This window comes from Bos javanicus, chromosome 9, assembly GCF_032452875.1.
Source record: "Bos javanicus breed banteng chromosome 9, ARS-OSU_banteng_1.0, whole genome shotgun sequence".
In the NCBI taxonomy this organism is placed as follows: Eukaryota; Metazoa; Chordata; class Mammalia; order Artiodactyla; family Bovidae; genus Bos; species Bos javanicus.
This window is the reverse complement of record NC_083876.1, coordinates 98,650,038-98,668,222: the sequence shown is the minus strand read 5'-3', so window position 1 is coordinate 98,668,222 and position 18,185 is coordinate 98,650,038. Positions and strand designations below refer to the sequence as shown.

General features: G+C 44.0%; 1 protein-coding gene and 1 non-coding gene across 3 annotated transcripts in view; both read right to left on the bottom strand.

The window, feature by feature from the left end:
- Window positions 1–18,185, bottom strand: part of PACRG (parkin coregulated) — a 530,120-nt gene that overhangs the window by 67,320 nt on the left and 444,615 nt on the right. The gene's annotated exons all lie outside the window — the stretch shown is intronic.
- On the bottom strand, window positions 11,526–11,597 carry TRNAC-ACA (transfer RNA cysteine (anticodon ACA)). The gene has a single exon. It is a non-coding gene; the product is annotated as a tRNA-Cys (tRNA).

Sequence of the window (18,185 nt, the reverse complement as noted above, 5' to 3'; positions counted from 1 at the left end):
CAGGAATATAACCTTTAACAAGTCAACCTGGAATTACCTGGTCAGTACTAGTGGTGTAATCCACGTGAGATACCCCTCCATCCTCAACAGGAAGGTGATCTTGCCTGAAAGCAACCCACTGTTAAAACTTCCATTTCCCACTCCCTTCTGCCCATAAAGAAAGAAGTGAAGTCACTCAGTAGTGTCCGACTCTTTGCGACCCCATGGACTGTAGCCTACCAGGCTCCTCCATCCAAGGCTCCAAGGCTCCTCCTTGGAAAATCTTGGGATTTTCCAAGCAAGAATACTGGAGTGGATTGCCATTTCCTTCTCCAGGAGATCTTCCCAACCCAGGGATCGAACCCAGGTCTCCCACATTGCAGGCGGATTCTTTACCAGCTGAGCCACCAGGGAAGCCCAAGAATACTGGAGTGGGTAGCCTATCCCTTCTCCAGGGGATTTTCTGCCCATAAATGCCTTTTGTTTCATACAGCTCTTTAGAGCTTTCTTTTTTCTAGCTGCTAGATGGGATGCTGCCTGAATTATGAACCAATGAATAAAGCAAATAAGATCTTTAAAATGTACTCAGTTGAATTTTGTTTTTTAACAGATGTGGTGGCAGAAAGACACTGTTGATGGCTTTGGGTCAAAAGAAACTCAGGCATGGAACCTGTAAACCCTTTTTGAGCTCTCTTTGTCACCATTTCTGAGGGCCATGAGTAAGTTCCTCTCAGTTCTCTTTGCACTGAGCTCCCGATACGACTGGGTTTCCAGTCTGGGGCTGGTCAGCTTGAGTGAGTAGCCAGTTCCACTTGGAACCCAAGCTCTAGTCCTTGGTTCAAGCCACGATTCCCCATTTGACTGGAAACCCCAGATTCGGATTCAGTCCCCAGATTTCATGTGGGACCTGCTGTCAGTTCAGCCTGCAGTTCCCTATTGTGTTGGGCCAAGCCTGGAGTCCTCATATGTTGAGGTCTGCTAGTATAATCCTTTCTCCAGTCCCGAGTTCCAGGGGCATTGCTGGTGGTGTGCATAGGGTCTCCCCTGGGCCGGTCACAGTAACAGCTCTGGTTACTGCTGGCGTGGTAAGGTACACATGAGGTAAATGTTATGGCTGACGGGAGTCTCAAAAGCCACCTGCCCCCTACAAAAAAAAAAAAAAAAAAAAAAACCCTGCAAAAATATTGGTGGGCACAGATTGATCACTTAAAAAGCCATTAGAGCATTCGCCACCTAACTCTAAGTTGGTGTTGGGCTTCCCTGATAGCTCAGTTGGTAAAGAATCCACCTGCAATGCAGGAGACCGCGGTTCTCTTCCTGAGATGGGAAGATCCGCTGGAGAAGGGATAGGCTACCCACTCCAGGATTCTTGGGCTTCCCTGCTGGCTCAGCTGGTGAGGAATATACCTGCATTGTGGGAGATCGGGTTCGATCCCTGGGTTAGGAAGATCTCCTGGAGAAGGGAAAGGCTACCCACTCCAGTGTTCTGGCCTGGAGAAGTCCATGGACTGTGTAGTCCAGGGGTTCACAAAGAGTCAGACATGACTGAGTGACTTTCACTTTCACCAGACAACCTCAAGAGAAGTTCCATGTGATGAAGCACACTGTTAAATATGACACAATCCCCAACTCAGCAACAGTTTGAGGAACTAATCTGGCTCCAAGAAACCCAAAGACTTAGCTGAAAAAGAATGGGATCCTTGACTCCAGAGAAATCGTGCCACCTTCTGGCACCCCTACTTATTCTACGGCTAAGAACTATGGTCTTGGAAGCATCACATCTGTAAAAATGGTGAAATATTACTAAAAACAACCTAGAATTACAATGGCCATTATGGGAAACATTCCCATTAGGCAGGATTGTTCGGTTAAGAAGGGCTCTTGCAAGCCAGGGTTCTCACGTTAAACAGAGTGGCATACCTATTTTAATTGGTATGCACAGACTTTCAGAAGGCTTCTTCAAGATTCCAAATATAGCCTCATTGAAAAATTTGTTGCAAAAGGGGAGTGAAAAACTATAGGCTAATAAAAACTAAAGGAACTCCCTAAAACGAAAGACAGTGAGCGTGTCATGCCCCCTACTGTTCCTCTCTACCCTCCTTTACCTGAGTGCTCACATTCTCTGAATCATCTGAGCTGCCTTTCTTCGCCAAGGAGACTATTAAACAGTTGCCTCTTAAGATAAAACCACTGGAGGTTGCGGGAGATCCTCCTTGGGTATCTTTCACTCCTTGGTCAAAGACAGAATTAAGGGCCCTAGTTTAAAGAGTTTCCTAAACCCAAGAAGGATCCCTAAAAGCTTTCAAAAGGACTTAGAGTCATTATCCAGGGCTGGGACCCCTGGTTGCCTGTTCCCTATCTACCTGTGTGCAGCCTGGCAGGACTCGGTGAAGTTCAAAATGGATACAGGCAGCAGAATGGTGTAACCCTTAGGGTGATGTCCAAGATCCTCCACCTTAACATGCTCCCCTCACAGACCAGAAAAAGTCACAAAGTAGCAACTGATACTTTTAGAGCAATTGCTAGGATCTTCTGCCTCACTGATCAGTCTACTCTGCAAATACACAAAGGCAAGATGAATCCTGAAGATTTTAAATGTTGTCTGGAAGCTCTCTTCCTACACCATTTCAGGTTCCACACAGCCTGCTTTTATCTGTTCACCTTTACATGGAACAATGTAAACACTTGGACAGTTATGCCTTAAGGGTTCACTGAGAGTGTTTGAAAGCGTTAGTTGCTCAGTCGTATCCCACTCTTTGCAACCCCATGGACTGTAGCCCACCAGGCTCCTCTGTCCACGGAATTCTCCAGGCAAGAACACTGGAGTGGGTAGCCACTGACTTCTCCAGCGGAACTCCCAACCCAGAGATCGAACCTGGAGTTTCCCGCACAGCAGGCGGCGTCTTTACCATTTGAGCAACCTCTTAGGCCCCTCCTTATCTCTCGTAAGTGCTCCACCGAGGTGTAAGTGCTCTCCAATCCCTGGGAAACTGACCGCTTTACAATATGTAGATGATCGCTCCCTGTTCTCAGTGACCACAGAGGCATTCACGAAAGATTCCATTTACTCGGGGCAACAGTTAACTGAAAAAAGGATATAAAGCCTACAAGAAAAAATTACAATGATCTCTAGACGCTGTTCATCACCTCGGTCATAATCTAAGCAGTGAAGGAATCTAACTATCTCTGTAAAAGAATTAAACTGAGCCAAGAATGTCCTAGGCCCACAGCGGAGCAACGGCTTTGTGGCTTCCCAAGCCCGGTTGGTTACTATAGACTCTAGCTGCCCAATTCTTCACTCCTGGCCTCTTCACTCTGTGAACTTAACTAAAATTTCAGTCCCTGTGCCCCTTCCTTGGGAAGATAAACAGCAGCAGCCATTTATAGAACTAAGACAAGCACTGTGAGAACCACCTGCCTTCAGGCTACGTAACTCTTCAAAACCTTCCACCTTGTTTGTGTGTGAGAGATAACCAAGCCCGAGAAAGCTCACACAAGAAGATGGCCAAAAGCATCGGCCCACTGCCTGTTAGAGCGGGCAGCTTGATTCAGTGGCTCTTACCCCAGTTGCCTGAAGGCTACAGCTACAGCTGCAAACAGTGGAAACATCCTCAGATCTGACCCCAGGAAATGGCGTTTATTTACAGCTCCGCATGCTGTCCAAAGTCTTCTTAATTCTGAATCAACTCAACACTTCTCTGCAAGCAGACTAACCTCCTACGAGATCCTTCTGCTTTCACCACCTAATTTGCATCTTTAATCTTCCTGGTTCTTAATCCTTCTATATAACTAGCCCTGTCTGATGAAGGTATGCCCCAGGGCTGTGTGATAATAATGTCCTCTTTTGTGACACTGTGTCCAGATTCACAAGCTACCTCGTTTCCTAACACTGATCTAATCTTGTCTGTTGATGCCTCATGCTGTAGAAATAAAAAAGGGCATTTCCAATTACTATCCTCAATTCACACACGTGTACCCTCATGTTCTTCAGTTCAGTTCAGTCACTCAGTCGTGTCCGACTCTTTGTGACCCCATGAATCGCAGCACACCAGGCCTCCCTGTCTGTCACCAATTCCTAGAGTTTACTCAAACCCATGTCCGTTGAGGCAGTGATGCCATCCAACCATCTCATCCTCTGTCGTCCCCTTCTCCTCCTGCCCTCAATCTTTCAGAGCATCAGGGTCTTTTCCAATGAGTCGGTTCTTCGCATCAGGTGGCCAAAGTATTGGCATTTCAGCTTCAGCATCAGTCCTTCCAAAGAATATTAAGGATTGATTTACTTTAGGATGGACTGGTTGGATCTCCTTGCAGTCCAAGGGACTCTCAAGAGCCTTCTCCAACACCACAGTTCAAAAGCATCAATTCTTTGGCACTCAGCTTTCTTCACAGTCCAACTCTCACATCCATACATGACCACTGGGAAAACCATAGCCTTGACTAGATGCACCTTTGTTGGCAAAGTAATGTCTCTGCTTTTTAATATGCTGTCTAAGTTGGTCATAACTTTCCTTCCAAGGAGTAAGTGTCTTTTAATTTCACGTTCTTAGGATTCTCCAAATCAGATATGCCTCCCAATCACAAAAGGATCTCACCAGCAGCACCCATCTTTGCAAGGTATTTAGAACAACCCTTTCAGGCTAGGAGGTCTATTTTCAGAATAGGTTGAAAACTTAATGGACCCCAGCCTGAACAGGCAACAATCCCTGTGAACAAATCCACTGTAGTACCTCCTTGGCGGGAGTGGAATTTCCTCCTGACAAGGTTCATCTCTGTGTGTAGTGGTTATCACTCTCCTGGGGCCTCTGAATGCCTAGACAGCTGGTGCATAACCAGATAGTGCCTCTTTAGGTTTATCTAACCGTGCCCTTAACTGTTCACAAATGAACTAAAGATACCTCGTTGATTAACTTGCCTGAACTTCCATCACTGATTTAGACAGGACCCACCAGGAGTTTGCAAAGAGTCTGACACAACTGAGCGACTGAACGACGGGAATGACTAGGAGGCATTCATGATTCGGGGTTTTCTTCCTCTGATGATGTAAATGAGAATATGATCGAGGCACTTCTCCTGAACTCTTAAAAAGACTGCAGAATCCGCTGCTAAGACAACAGCTGCTCAACAAAAGTCCTTAGATTCTCTGGACAAAGTCGTTCCTGATAACAGGGTGGCCCTTGTCTTTTAGCTGAGCAAAGAGGAGTCTGTGTGTGGCCAACACCACCCGTTACACCTGAGTTAACACTTCTGGGGAAGTTGAAACTCAGTTACATAAAATCACTGAGCAAGGCATCCGGCTAACAAGACGACTCCTTCAAGGGGGCCTTGGCCTGACTTCTTTGGTTTGATTGGTTTGGGTCTTGGGTTCCATGGGTCTGGTGTGTGCTCCCAATAGTGGGGATCACAGTGCTTACAGTCAGAGTAGTTTCCTGGTGCATGGTATCCTCTCAAAGGTTTACATGCATGTTTGCATGTTTACTAACCATCAAGGTAATGATCTCTCTATGACTGCTATGCCAAAAGGGAATGAGGAAATTTACCAGTGGAAATATTGTGAGCCTGAAATCATGGCCTGGGAACACCACAGAGATTCAACAAAAAACCATCATGACCTGTGAATGTGTGTGTGTTAGTCGCTCAGTCGTGTCCGACTCTGCAACCCCATGGACTGTAGCCCACCAGGCTCCTCATCCCATGGGATTCTCCAGGCCAGAACACCGGAGTGGGTTGCCATTTCCCTCTTCTGTGAATAGCATACTGAAAATCAGTTACAGAATTTAAATTTTCTATGGAGGAGCTTAACCGAGAAATGTGATCAAAAGGCGGGGATTGTTAAAAGAGGAAAAGCAGCCCCAAATGGAGTCACTTGTGCTAAGCCTCTTAGTACATAACCTAACTGTAGTTTCCACTTGTCTCAGGAATATTACCTTTAGCCAGTCAACCAAGAACTGCCTGGCCAGCACGGGTGAGGTAATCTGCCCCAGAGACCCCTAACATCCCCCAGAGGAAGGTGATCTTCCCTGGAACAATCAAGGCTTTGTTAGAGACCTTTTCCTGTGCCCTTCTGCCTACAAAGGCTTTCCTTTTGTATAGGTTCTAGGTAGATGGGGCATCGTCCAATTTCTAGATTGTTGAATATAGCCAATAAGATCTTTAAACTTGGTTAATTTTTTTTTTTGATAAGCCTAAAAGCATAATTTAAAAGAAAATCACCTAACAAGTTAATTGTGGGTGCCCTTAGGTGTGGCTGTGTAAGACAAGCCCAGGGTCTACAAGAACATTCACCAGCTTTGGCAGACTCCTGCTGAAGGCGCATCTTGGTGCCAGGCGCACGCTGATTCCCTTTCCTCGTGGAACTGAGGTCCTCACAGTGACCGTGTGTGGCAGTGACAGCTACAGCCAGCTGTGGGGCTGGATGAGACTTGGGTGGTAGGGCCATCTGCTTAATAATAGGGCCTTGGCTTCTCAACACAGAGTGCAACCAGTGGCACCAACCACAGATACGCTGTGTAAGGGGCAGCCACACCTCAGCACAGAGAAGGTCAGCACGCGGTCAGGACTGGGGCTGGTTTTCCTGGGTTAAGTCACCTACTCAGACAAATATTGGCTGGTTATGAAAAGACAACCAAAACACCCCACTTAATCAAGTATGCGCTGTATCAGTAGGGAAAAAGACAATGGTTTTCAGAATAAACTATCAACAAAACAATGCTCATTTCAACTGTAATTTGCAATTCATGATTGAAGCACATTAAATGTTAGTTTAGTCTCTGAACTCATTTGAACACAAAGGAAGTAATTCCCTGTAATATTTAGAGACATCATCTTCTGGAGTAAAATGAGAAAGATTTTTTTTTTTCCTGCTTGCTGTCTGAAAACATTTCTTGCAATAAATGATACAACTCAGTAATCTGTTAAGTATTCTAAAGGTGCTGTGGCTTATCCATATTTAATTTTTCTACAGTTACTTTATTAACTGAATCTATTGAGGCCAAAACATATTGAATGAACAATTCTAACTTTCCTTATTTGTAAATGTTTGCTAAATCACAGGAAAATTTGATATTATCACATCTCCCTTCTGTGTCTGATGCTAAAAATACTATTTCTTTGTTGTTTTTTTTTATTAAAACAGACATTTCATATGAAAAAAGATAATTGAGCCCTATAAGTCAAGAGGAAAATGCTAGAATGATTACAATCTACAAGTTACCAAGTGGTACTTTCCAAATGCATCTGAAAAATACTGAGGAATGCATGGGAAAAAATGTTGCTCTATTAAGTAATTTAAAAGAAACAGTGACAGAATTTATTTTCCTGGGCTCCAAAATCACTGTGGACAGTGACTACAGCCATTACAGCACTTGCTCCTTGGAAGGAAACCTATGACAAACCTAGACAATATACTAAGAAGCAGAGACATCACTTTGTTGAAAAGGTCCATATAGTTAAAGCTACGGTCTTTTTCCAGTAGTCATGTGCAATGTGAGAGTTGGACCACAGCTCAGGCTAAGTGCTGAAGATCGAGGCTTTTGAACTGTGGTGTTGGAGAAGACTCTTGAGAGTCCCTTGGACTACAAGGAGATCAAACCAGTCAATCCTTAAGGAAATCAACCCTGAATAGTCTTTGGAAGGGCTGATGCTGAAGCTCTGATATTTTGGCCACCTGATGCAAAGAACCGACTCATTGGAAAAGACTGTGATGCTGGGAAAGGCTGAAGGCGGGAGGAGAAGGGGACAACAGAGGATGAGATGGTTGAATGGTAGCACTGGCTCAGTGGGGCTTCCCTGGTGACTCCAATGGTGAAGAGGCCGCCTGCAATGCAGGAGACCCAAGTTTGTTTCTTGGATCAGGAAGATCCCCTGGAGAAGGGAATGGCTACCCACTCCAGTGCTCTTTCTTGGAGAATCTCCATGGACAGAGTAGCCTGGCAGGCCACAGTCCATAGGGTTGCAAAGAATCGGACACGACTGAAGCTACTTAGCATGCACGTATACACAATGGCATTAATAAATAGAATAATTACACTGATGATATATGTTAGTGATTAGCTTTATTGAAAATCATGAGATGATTCTCTTTTACCTAAAAATGCCGTGAGGAGAAGGAAGATGAAATTTTGACTCAGTACATCTCATAAAGCAGGAGAAGAGACCTGTGGCTGTGAGTGAACGTAACTAGGTTTTCTGATTTTGATTCTACTTCTTTTGTTGTTTGGGTGAAAACAGTCACAAATTATAGCTCCAAGATGAGTCAAAATCTTTTTTGGAGCTCTGGCTAACATAATTGGTAAAAAATTTTTTTAAATCTCTATAAAACTTGGATAAACCAATTAGGCAGTAACGTTGCTGTTTTCCAGTCAGCTCCGCTCTCGCAGCTCCCCGGACTCCTTTTCCCGCCCCGTCCCGCAAGCGGACGTGAATGCTGGAAATTTTAAAGGGGCTGACCGCCACCTGAGGATACATGCTTCCTGCTCCTCTGTGCCCCCACCCCCATCTCTGGGTCCAAGTGTGGTCTCTAACTTCCACCCACACACTGATCTGCTTTCCGATTCCTGGCTGGGTGCTGGTTCCTCCCCTCACTCTATTTCAAAAAACATAAACAGCCACCTCAACTCAGGCTGCTCAGCCACTCAAACCAAGTTTACAGTGATTCCCAGCTCTTTCCCCAAATCTGACCAATTCTGGGGGTGACCCCCTGACTACCCTGGTGTTCTGGCCACGGGCTGGTCTCTCTTTGGGCCTTACCTCGCCCAAGAGCCTCTCTTCGCAAGCCACGTCTGGCCGGGAGCCACAGGAGGGAGGTGCCTGGAGCCCTGGACGTGTCATTCCCGCATGGTGCAAGCCAAATGATCATGGATCACCTGTACATTGCGTACACACACACACACACACACTTTGTTGTTGTTGTTAAACATTGTAATGATGGTAAAGATTATTTTTGTTTTGCTTTGTATTCTAACCTATAATCCTCTCTGGTTTCCTTCATGTGTAAATCTAATAAAGGCTCGAGAAGATAAAATGAGCCTGTATCAAAAATATAACTGTCCAGTTGGATAGTTTATTGATTTCCCCCAATGAGAACATATAAACTTAAATGAAACTTTTGTAATATATTGGTTCAGCACTAGCTCTGTCATCTTTTTTCTTTCTTGATTGAGTTAGTGAAATATGCATGGTGCGTAAAATCTCTTTGATGACTAGAAAACATGTTTAAAAATATTAAAAATCAATTTCTTATGTAATTTCCACTAAGAGTTGAATAATGGGTGGCAGACGGATACATCAAAGACATTTTTAAGTTGCCTTTCATGAGCAATTAGAGAACATTAAAAAGTAATCTAACTTTCGTCAGATTTCAAATAGATGCCGTGAGAGATCTTTCCGGAACACAAATGCTTACATGAGAAAGGAACCAAAGGAGACGACTAAGGAGAGGACTTGTCTAGCACTGGTGTATCTGAGGGCAGCAGCCTGCTTAAGGTCACCCACTCGGCAGGGGCACGGCTGGGGTTCAGAGCAGGACTGCTGGTTGGTGTTGGTTGGTGCCCTGGATGCCCTAGGTGGCACCACCCACCAAGACTGCATGGAAGGAAACCTTGGATAAATGAACATGGAGCTCCGGACTGTATGGCTTCTACATCTAAAAAGGCCAGATCTTGTCGGTGCCTAAAATCAAAACATAAGCAAAAAAGTAAAGGAGGTGTTTAGGACTTTGAATTTAAATCGAACAGAGAATACAGACTAGAGGCCAGGTTAGGAGCATTATTCTAGTGACAGGATAGAGCCAGAGAAGAGGGGTGGGATCATAGATGTTCTGGTAAGCACTTCACAGGACAGGAAAGGGATGGGTTTTGACAGAAAGGCAACCTGAGGTGTTTGACCCAGCCTCGTTGGTCACCCTGATCTCATTCTGTCTTTACTTACAGACTCCAAATTAAATTCCAAAAGAAGAATTAAATATTTAATTTATGGATTTTATGGAAGACTTCAGGAGGAGGATGGTAGAGTGTTTGTACCTTGAAGAGCCAAAGTTTTCCTCCATTTCTGAAAAAGTATCTTCGCTCTTCAAAAAAAAGTCCCTCTTCCCATCACAGCTTCCTTTTCCCTTGAGTATCTCACTTACTACAACTCCACCATCACCCAAATCTTCCTCTAACGGTTCCTCCCTGCAGACAGCTCTCTCCAATCCTATCAGTATCCTACTGCCAAACAAAAGCGTAGCAAAAGCTCCTAATTTATTAATAGTCAAATTGGAACCACCACTGTCTCACATGTGTGTGTGTGTGTATGTGTTTAAGTGCGTTTGTGGATGTGAGTATAAAAATGGGAAGACAGTGATGACCATTACACTGTGTGCATTCCATCTCATAATGGTAAAAAGGATGAAGAGTTGATGGGAGAAACATTTAATGATGGGAGAGACATTTAATTTTAGCAGGTAGAAGAAGCAAGCTGTCCAACTAGGGATTCTTGCTTGTAATTTTGACAGAGATAATTTTTACACAGGATTCTGGGGAGAGGTTAGCGATCAGATGCTGAAATATAGATCTTGGAGCCCTCTTATAAAGACAGTTCCTGAATCTAAGACAGCAGGCAAGTGCCTTAAGAAGATTATAATAAAAAGAGGAAGACTTATTCCAGCAGGCAGTAAGTATCTGCTGAATGCCAACAGAATGCACAGTTGTATACCAGTCAGATGCTGGAACAACATTTTGACAGAACTTCCTTTAGATGAAGGCTAAAAAAATAACAATATCTTTTGCATCTCAACCATTATTTTATTTGGTCATCACAGAAACCCAGAGAGAAGATATTATTAGCCTCATTTTATAGGTGAGGAAAATATTTTTTTAATAGTGCCTTATTTAAAGTAATTTATCTAGATGATGAGATTTGGATCTGAAAATTTGAAAAGCTTTCTTTCAACTCACTTAATAAACATATTTATCACATGCTCTGTGCTGAACTTCCCAGGTGGCGCTAGAACCTGCATGCCAGTGCAGGTAGAGATAAGAGACTCAGGTTCGATCCCTGGGTTGGGAACATCCCTTGGAGGAGGGCTTGGCAACCCACTCCAGTATTCTAGCCTGGAGCATCCCATGGACGGAGGAGCTACCGTCCATAGGGTCTCCAAGAGTCGGAAATGACCAAAGTGAGGTAGCATGCTGTGCTGACCATGAGGTCAGTTGTCAGGGGTACAGACACAAACACTATCTGTGCCTTCGTGAAACTCTCTTTCTTGGAAGAAACAAAAAGCAATCCTACCAGCGACGACACAGCAAACGTGGCGTTGACGTGAGATGAGTCAAGGGAAGTCGCTCAGCGACGACACAGCAAACGTGGCCTTGACGTGAGATGAGTCAAGGGAAGTCGCTCAGCGATGACACAGCAAACGTGGCATTGAAGCGAGATGAGTCAAGGGAAGTCGCTCAGTCGTGTCCGAGTCCTTGCAACCCCGTGGACTGTAGCCTAATAGGCTCCTCCATTCATGGGAGTTTCCAGGCAAGAATACTGGAGTGGGTTGCCATTTCCTTCTCCAGGAGATCTTCCCAACCCAGGGATTGAACCTAGGTCTCCTGCGTTGTAGGCAGACGCTTTACCATCTGAGCCACCAGGGAGATGAGTTAAGGGACGTATAAAGGACAAAGAAGAAAGACTGGTAGAAATACAGAAAGACAACATTTTGGGGAAGCTTTCTACATGAGGGATTTTCTGTGAAGTCTACATATTCTATAAAACTGAGAAAAACTCAGATTAAAGTCAATCGAACTCAAAGAAGAATTATTCACAGTATAAGAATTAGGACTGAAAATCCTTGAAGGTGGGTGTTGAAGGTGTTTCCTCTTAAGATGTCCAGTGGTACACTGGGATGAAAAGGCTTGTTAAGACCGAAATGACAGCAGAGAGAGTCTATGTCCAATCACTTCTTCCTTCATTATGCCAGCACTTGACAAAGATTTCCTCTCACAGAAACTAGATCTAAATTCTGTTCTGCCCTGGTGTTTAAATTCTTCCCCCTGAAAGTGATACTGTTGTAAGCAGTAGATTCAATCAAACTAACATCGTATTTGTCTCTACGCAAGACGTGAGTTTTGCATTCTGGAGTTGATCAAATTTAATTATTTACTTACTCTCTTACATCAAATTCACCTGCTGAAACATTTTCCTAAACAAATACCTATTTCTGTATGTAGTACACTGGAATAAAAGAGGACACATGGTAAGTCTGTATCATTTAAAATACAGTACATTCTTGTATATTAATAGTAGGAATGTGAAGATTTTTGGTCATAAATTCAATTGTAGAATAAAATTAACTTCTGATATTAGTCTGGGTAACCAAAAAGGAAGTGCAATTGCAATCTTACATAACAGGTTTGGTACATACCCGCCGTCTGTAGCTGTACTTAATACGTATCCTTTATATAAGTGGTCAAGGAAAGGCCCAAGGGATTTTGGCAGCATGTAAAATGCACGTATCCTGTGGCATGAATAAACAACACTGACAAATATTGATATAAATAAAGCACCTTCTCACTGATGTCAAACGGGACCATGGTAGCTGGCAACTACAGTCTGTTCCTAATGACTTGGCTCAGAGTCCCGAGAAAAACACGCAGGAATGACCTATTAAATAGTGTGAGCAATTTTGTGACAGAATTGCTACAAAGAAAGAGTTTTCAAGGGAAAATAGGTTATAAAGTGATTAATTTGTGACCTTACACTAATGTAATTTATGGTGCTTCAATTTCTTTTCATAGGAACTATCTTATGAGAACAGAAATGTGGCTTTTGAGACAGTAACTGGGATGACAAAGAGACCAGTCCAACTTACTTTGTCTTAAAAGAACATTGGGTTTTGAATAATGTTACTGATGGCCTTACATTTGTTCTCAACCAAAGTTGAGCATTTTTATTTAGCTCAAGCAAAAGACAAAAGACAAAAAAAGTTAGGTTTTTCCTCTCCAATTCATCTGGTCAAAGTAGCTACACTGGTAGAAAATGTTTCTACAGAAAATATTCACTAGACAGAAATCCATTTATGCAAGATTATAGCTATCAAAAAAATAAAACTGCTGTAAACTAGGATATATGGAGTCTGAATATAACTTTATAAAACAACCATGTGACCAAAAATGAGAGAATCAGACTAAAGAGATGAAGACTAACTCCTCCCCCAGCAAAAACTCACCAATCAACTGACAAAACAAACACTTATCATATATTCAAGGCTGATGAAATTCATCATGCTGACTAATTAAAGGAAAAGTCTACACATTACTGAATCCTCAATCCCTTTTATCTATAATCCACCAATCATTCAATACTTCCTCAAAGGCAGCCGGCAAATATTATGCACAGGTTTGCAAGCTCTCATCACCCTCACAGTCACTAAAGTAGACATTTTCAATTGATCATGACCCTTGACTCACCTGAGGGTGGCCAAAGACTCAAAATCTTGTGTAACACAGCCATGCTACCAATCAATCTAGTTGGAGAACAAGATGAACTTCATTTGCATCCATGGAATTCTCAATCTTCTTCAACCAGTCAGCAGCAAATATTTACAGAGTGCTCAAGAAACGTCTATGCTTAGGAATACATAGACGAGGTTCAACTTAGCTATTTCTGTCACAAAGATTAATTTTCAAGAGGGGAGGGAAGCTAGAAAAGCATAAATGGACATAAATAAATCACAATGATGGATAACTAAGAGTACCTGGAAGAGGGTGCACTCACCATGGAGCCAGGAGGAATGGAGAAGGGCAGTGACTTTAAGAAAGTTGGGGGGGGAGTGGGCAGGCATGGTTAACTACATTTTGATTTGAACAAAAATTTGAAAAAATTAAAATGTGCTTTGGTGGACGGGAGAGTAATGGTGGTGCCCCTGGGATGTCCTCAAGCCCAGCATTTGTAAAGTGCTCTGTGTGCTGGTCTCCCCTTCTCCCCTGGAGGAGGGCACGGCAACCCACTCCGGTATTCCTGCCTGGAGAATCCCATGTACGGAGGAGCTGGCCGGCTACAGTCCATGCGGCCCCAAAGTCGGACACAACTGAGCGACAAACGCTGTGTGGTGTTGGAGAAGGAAATCCCACGGACAGAGGAGCCTGGCGGCTACAGTCCACTGGGTCACGTGAGTTGGACATGACTGAGCGACTGAGCACGCACTCACGCTGCGTGCTATATTCCATCATAGTTTCAAAGTATCTTTTAGCCATTATTGTCCTGATATAGGCAGAGTTACAAATATTTGTAGATAAATAAATGTTTGAGACCAGTGCTATAACAAGCAACCTTTGGGAAAACAGAAAGTTTGCAGATTTTCCTAAAGCCCTTCCCTTATAAGCAATATTTGACATTAATAAAATACCAAACCAAACTATAAGTTGGCTTGCCAAGGGCAGAATTTTAAAAGGAAACTGTTCATGTTAAGGATCCCCTTGGAGGATAGTCAAGAAATTCTGAAAAACTAAAAACAAGAGGAAGTGAACAATATCGCTGATAATTTCTCTTTGGCTGGGGTCAACACTGACTTTCAGGCTTCTCTTTCCTTGCTGCTTTATGGATGCTGACCCAGAGGACAAACAGAATGGGATGGCAGTAAGGAAACCCCTTCTCGAAGAAGAAGCATCTCAAGGAATTTGGGAGTAGACATTTCATACTATAGAAGTAAGAGAATCATACTCTTGAGGCACCAATTCTCCAATCACAAAAACTACCCTCTCTTACTCGTACAATATCTTATGGCTATAATGTGTCTTCAGGGAAGGCAGCAATGTACAATAGCGGAATTAGGAAATTATTTTAATTGAGCCTCGGTCACCAGTAGGTTATATTATGCTCTATTGATGGAAGGTACTCTTATACGCTTTAAGATTATCATAGAATATAACCTGTAAAAGGGAAAATATAGGTGTTCGGTATATTACAGAGCAACGGGAAACGTAGCGCTTCTAAAATGCTCAGATCATGCCAGAAACATCCATTCCACCCTCTTCCCTCCTGTTGAAATGGAACAGGTGAGCCCTTTCTAACCTCAGGCAACATCTTCCAATTATTAACATGTACCTGTAGCCCTGGCCTCCCGCCTCCTCATGGGTGTCATCCGATAGATTATTTCCTTTCTCTTCTGTTTATTCAGTTTTGTGGAACTGTTATCTTTTTCATTTTAACTTGGTAAAATCTTTTCATTCTAAAACAAGGAACAAATGTCTCCCTGTACCTAAAGCTTTACCAAGCCTTGACCCCACTGTATCCTCTTCTCAGGCTAGTTTTTTGAAGGAGTTGCCTACACTGGCTCTCTTCCACAGCTCACTTTCTTTCCACATTGTAATCTTGCTTCTGTCCTCCCTTTCTATGAAAACTGCTGTCCCCAAGAGCAAGAATTTTTGCTCACGTCAATGGACGTTTTTCAGTCCTTATCTTATTTTGCCTCCAGGAGAAAATTTTGACCATCCCCTCCTTCTTTAAACACATTTTTCACTTGGCGTCCATAGAGCAAACTCACCTGGTTCCTCTACTACGTCTCTGGCTGTGTCTTCTTGGTCCCCTCTGTGCTCCCTGTCCCTTAAATACTGGTGTCACTCACGGCTGAACCCTAGACTTCACTTCCCCCCTCGCTCATGGCATCCTATGGACCATCTCCTCCATTAACAACTCCAGGGAAACTCTACAAACCAAGACTTTTAAATCCATTATTTCCTACCAAGCATGAAAAAAATTGAGTCCCAGAATCCAGTGTCCAATTATTTAGGGAACATTTCCATTTGAATGAATATGATTCCATTGTGACCCCATGGACTGTAGCCCACCAGGCTCCTCTGTCCATGGGATTTTTCAGGCAACAACACTGGAGCGGTTTGTCATTTCATTCTCCAGGGGATCTTACCGACCCAGCAATCAAACCTGGGTCTCCCACACCGCAGGGCAGACTCTAACATCTTAGCCCTGGTGGCTCAGCTGGTAAAGAATCCACCTGCAATGTGGGAGACTTGGGTTTGATCCCTGGGCTGAAAAGATCCCCTGGAGAAGGGAAAAGCTACCCAACTCCAGTATTCTGGCCTGGAGAATTCCATGGACTGTACAGTCCATGGGGTGGCAAAGAGTCGGACTGAGTGACTTTCACTTTCACTTCTGTTGAGATGTTCCTCGGATGGTGAAGTCTTTCTGAATGAAAAGTGCAACTTATGGTTTCTCTCTCCTACTAACTTGCTTCCCATCCCATGTTTGCCACTTCAGAATTCTGCTTTCATCTTCAACCCACCGCTTTCACTCTCACACAATTCTCTATTATTAAGATGTGTCCTTTATATTTCTTAAATATTTTTCAAAGGTTCCCAGGAGGATGGCTGCACTGGCCTATGCTTAGTCACCTAACCTTGGGGCACGCCCTTCTCATGGGCCTGTGTGTGTGTCGAATGCAGCCTCGATTAGCAGAGGTTGCCTGTGAGAGCAGAGCCACCACGCATGAGTCTGGGCAAGGAAGTGTCCGGCTTCCAGAAGTCTGCACAGGAGAGAGTTTATCCCATTTGTTCCAAATAATTCGCTTTCCGTTTCAGTGCATACCGCATAGGAACCGCCTGCATGTGCAGCATTTTATTGGAGGCGGCTCAGTGGTAAAGAATCTGCCTGCGATGCAGGAGATGCAGGAGGTGCGGGTTCGATCCCTGGGTCGGGAAGATCCCCTGGAGGAGGGCATGGCAACCCACCCCAGTATTCCTGCCTGGAGCATCCCATGGACAGAGGAGCCTGGCGAGCTACGGTCCATGGGATGGCAAAGAATCGGACATGGCTAAAGTGACTGAGCACACAAACACGCAGCATTATGTAACACCAGCTTGTATGCCACCTCCAACGGAATGGACTGAAGACTTGCTCTCAGTGTCCTTGGGCTGGGCTGCAGCCAGTCTTGTAGCCAGTGGAAGGCCCCTGCATGTATAAGGTCTTACTTAGCTTAGAGAGGGAGAATGGGTTTCGTTCTATGGCCAACTCTGACAATTGTCAAATGATTCTGAAAGGACCCCATCTCATGGTAAGGGACTATGACTGACCAACGGTATATCTGCCAAGGGTACAGGGGGACATGACAATGTGCTAGAGAAATAGGGGGTCATTTCACCCCTCCCCGCCTCTTGGTACAGGTTCCTCTGAGCAAGAACTGTGGCAAGGGCAGAGAGCTTGTTTCACTTGTTAAGAGACAAATTTCTCCCAAGTCCTCTTAAGGACGTGAGTAAGTCTGGCTATGTCTATTTTTTTCTCTCCTCTTTGTTCTCTTCTGCCAACACTCCAATCTTTAGATTGATCTAAGGAGTACAGAAAAAAATAGGTGTGGGTAGTTTTAAGCAGGGAAGAGGATGCAGAAATTTAAAAAAAAATACAAAAAAACAATTATAAAGGAGGGTAATTGAGTCATGCAGTTGAATGCCAGTCCTGTGGACAGATGAAGTGAGTCAAGGATTACTAGTCTCTTCTAGCTAAACTTTCTGAAGTCACGTTTTTTACTGAGTTGAACAGATTAAATTGAAAAGGATTCATAGTTGTCATGACCTGCGAACAGCTAATAAATCTGTGTTGAAGAGTGTCAGGGGGTAAAAGGCATGCAAAAATGTGGTCCTAACAGTAGGCTGACTCTTCTGCATTTTGTACAGGAGCTGACTGCCTGCTGCTTTCTGAGGGTGTGGTCAGGAAACCCTGAGCAGGGTCAGGCGGAAGGGTAAGAAAACGCCACAGGCTATGACTCCCTTTGTGCTGTGAGCACGTTCACTGGTATGACTGAGCCGTTAATGGGACATGACAAAGGTTAGGCACTGAGGGAAAGGGATTAAAAAAGCAGCAAGAGGCAACTGTGGAGAAGCAACTTATGGACAGAGCTGTGGGCAGAAGAGAATCTGCCCCATGTTTTTGGGTCTGCTTCTGGTTTGCTCACGCTGGTTTCCTCAACCCCCTTTGCCAGCAGCCATGGGAGCAACCATGGCAGCCCTTGCCTGGGGGCTCCATTTCCTGGGCTAGGGGGAGACTCTTGTCTTTGCATGGGTCTTTTCAGCGGTGTCTACATGTTACAGAATCTTTTCCTCCCCTCCCCCTAATTACCTACCACGTTCCTGACTGCTTCCTGGACTTCTCTCATGGACTGCTTTTCCTGACAAAGGGGTGTTCCTTCTCTCTCCAAATACCACCTTTGGAGTGGTATTTGGAGTGACGAGTCT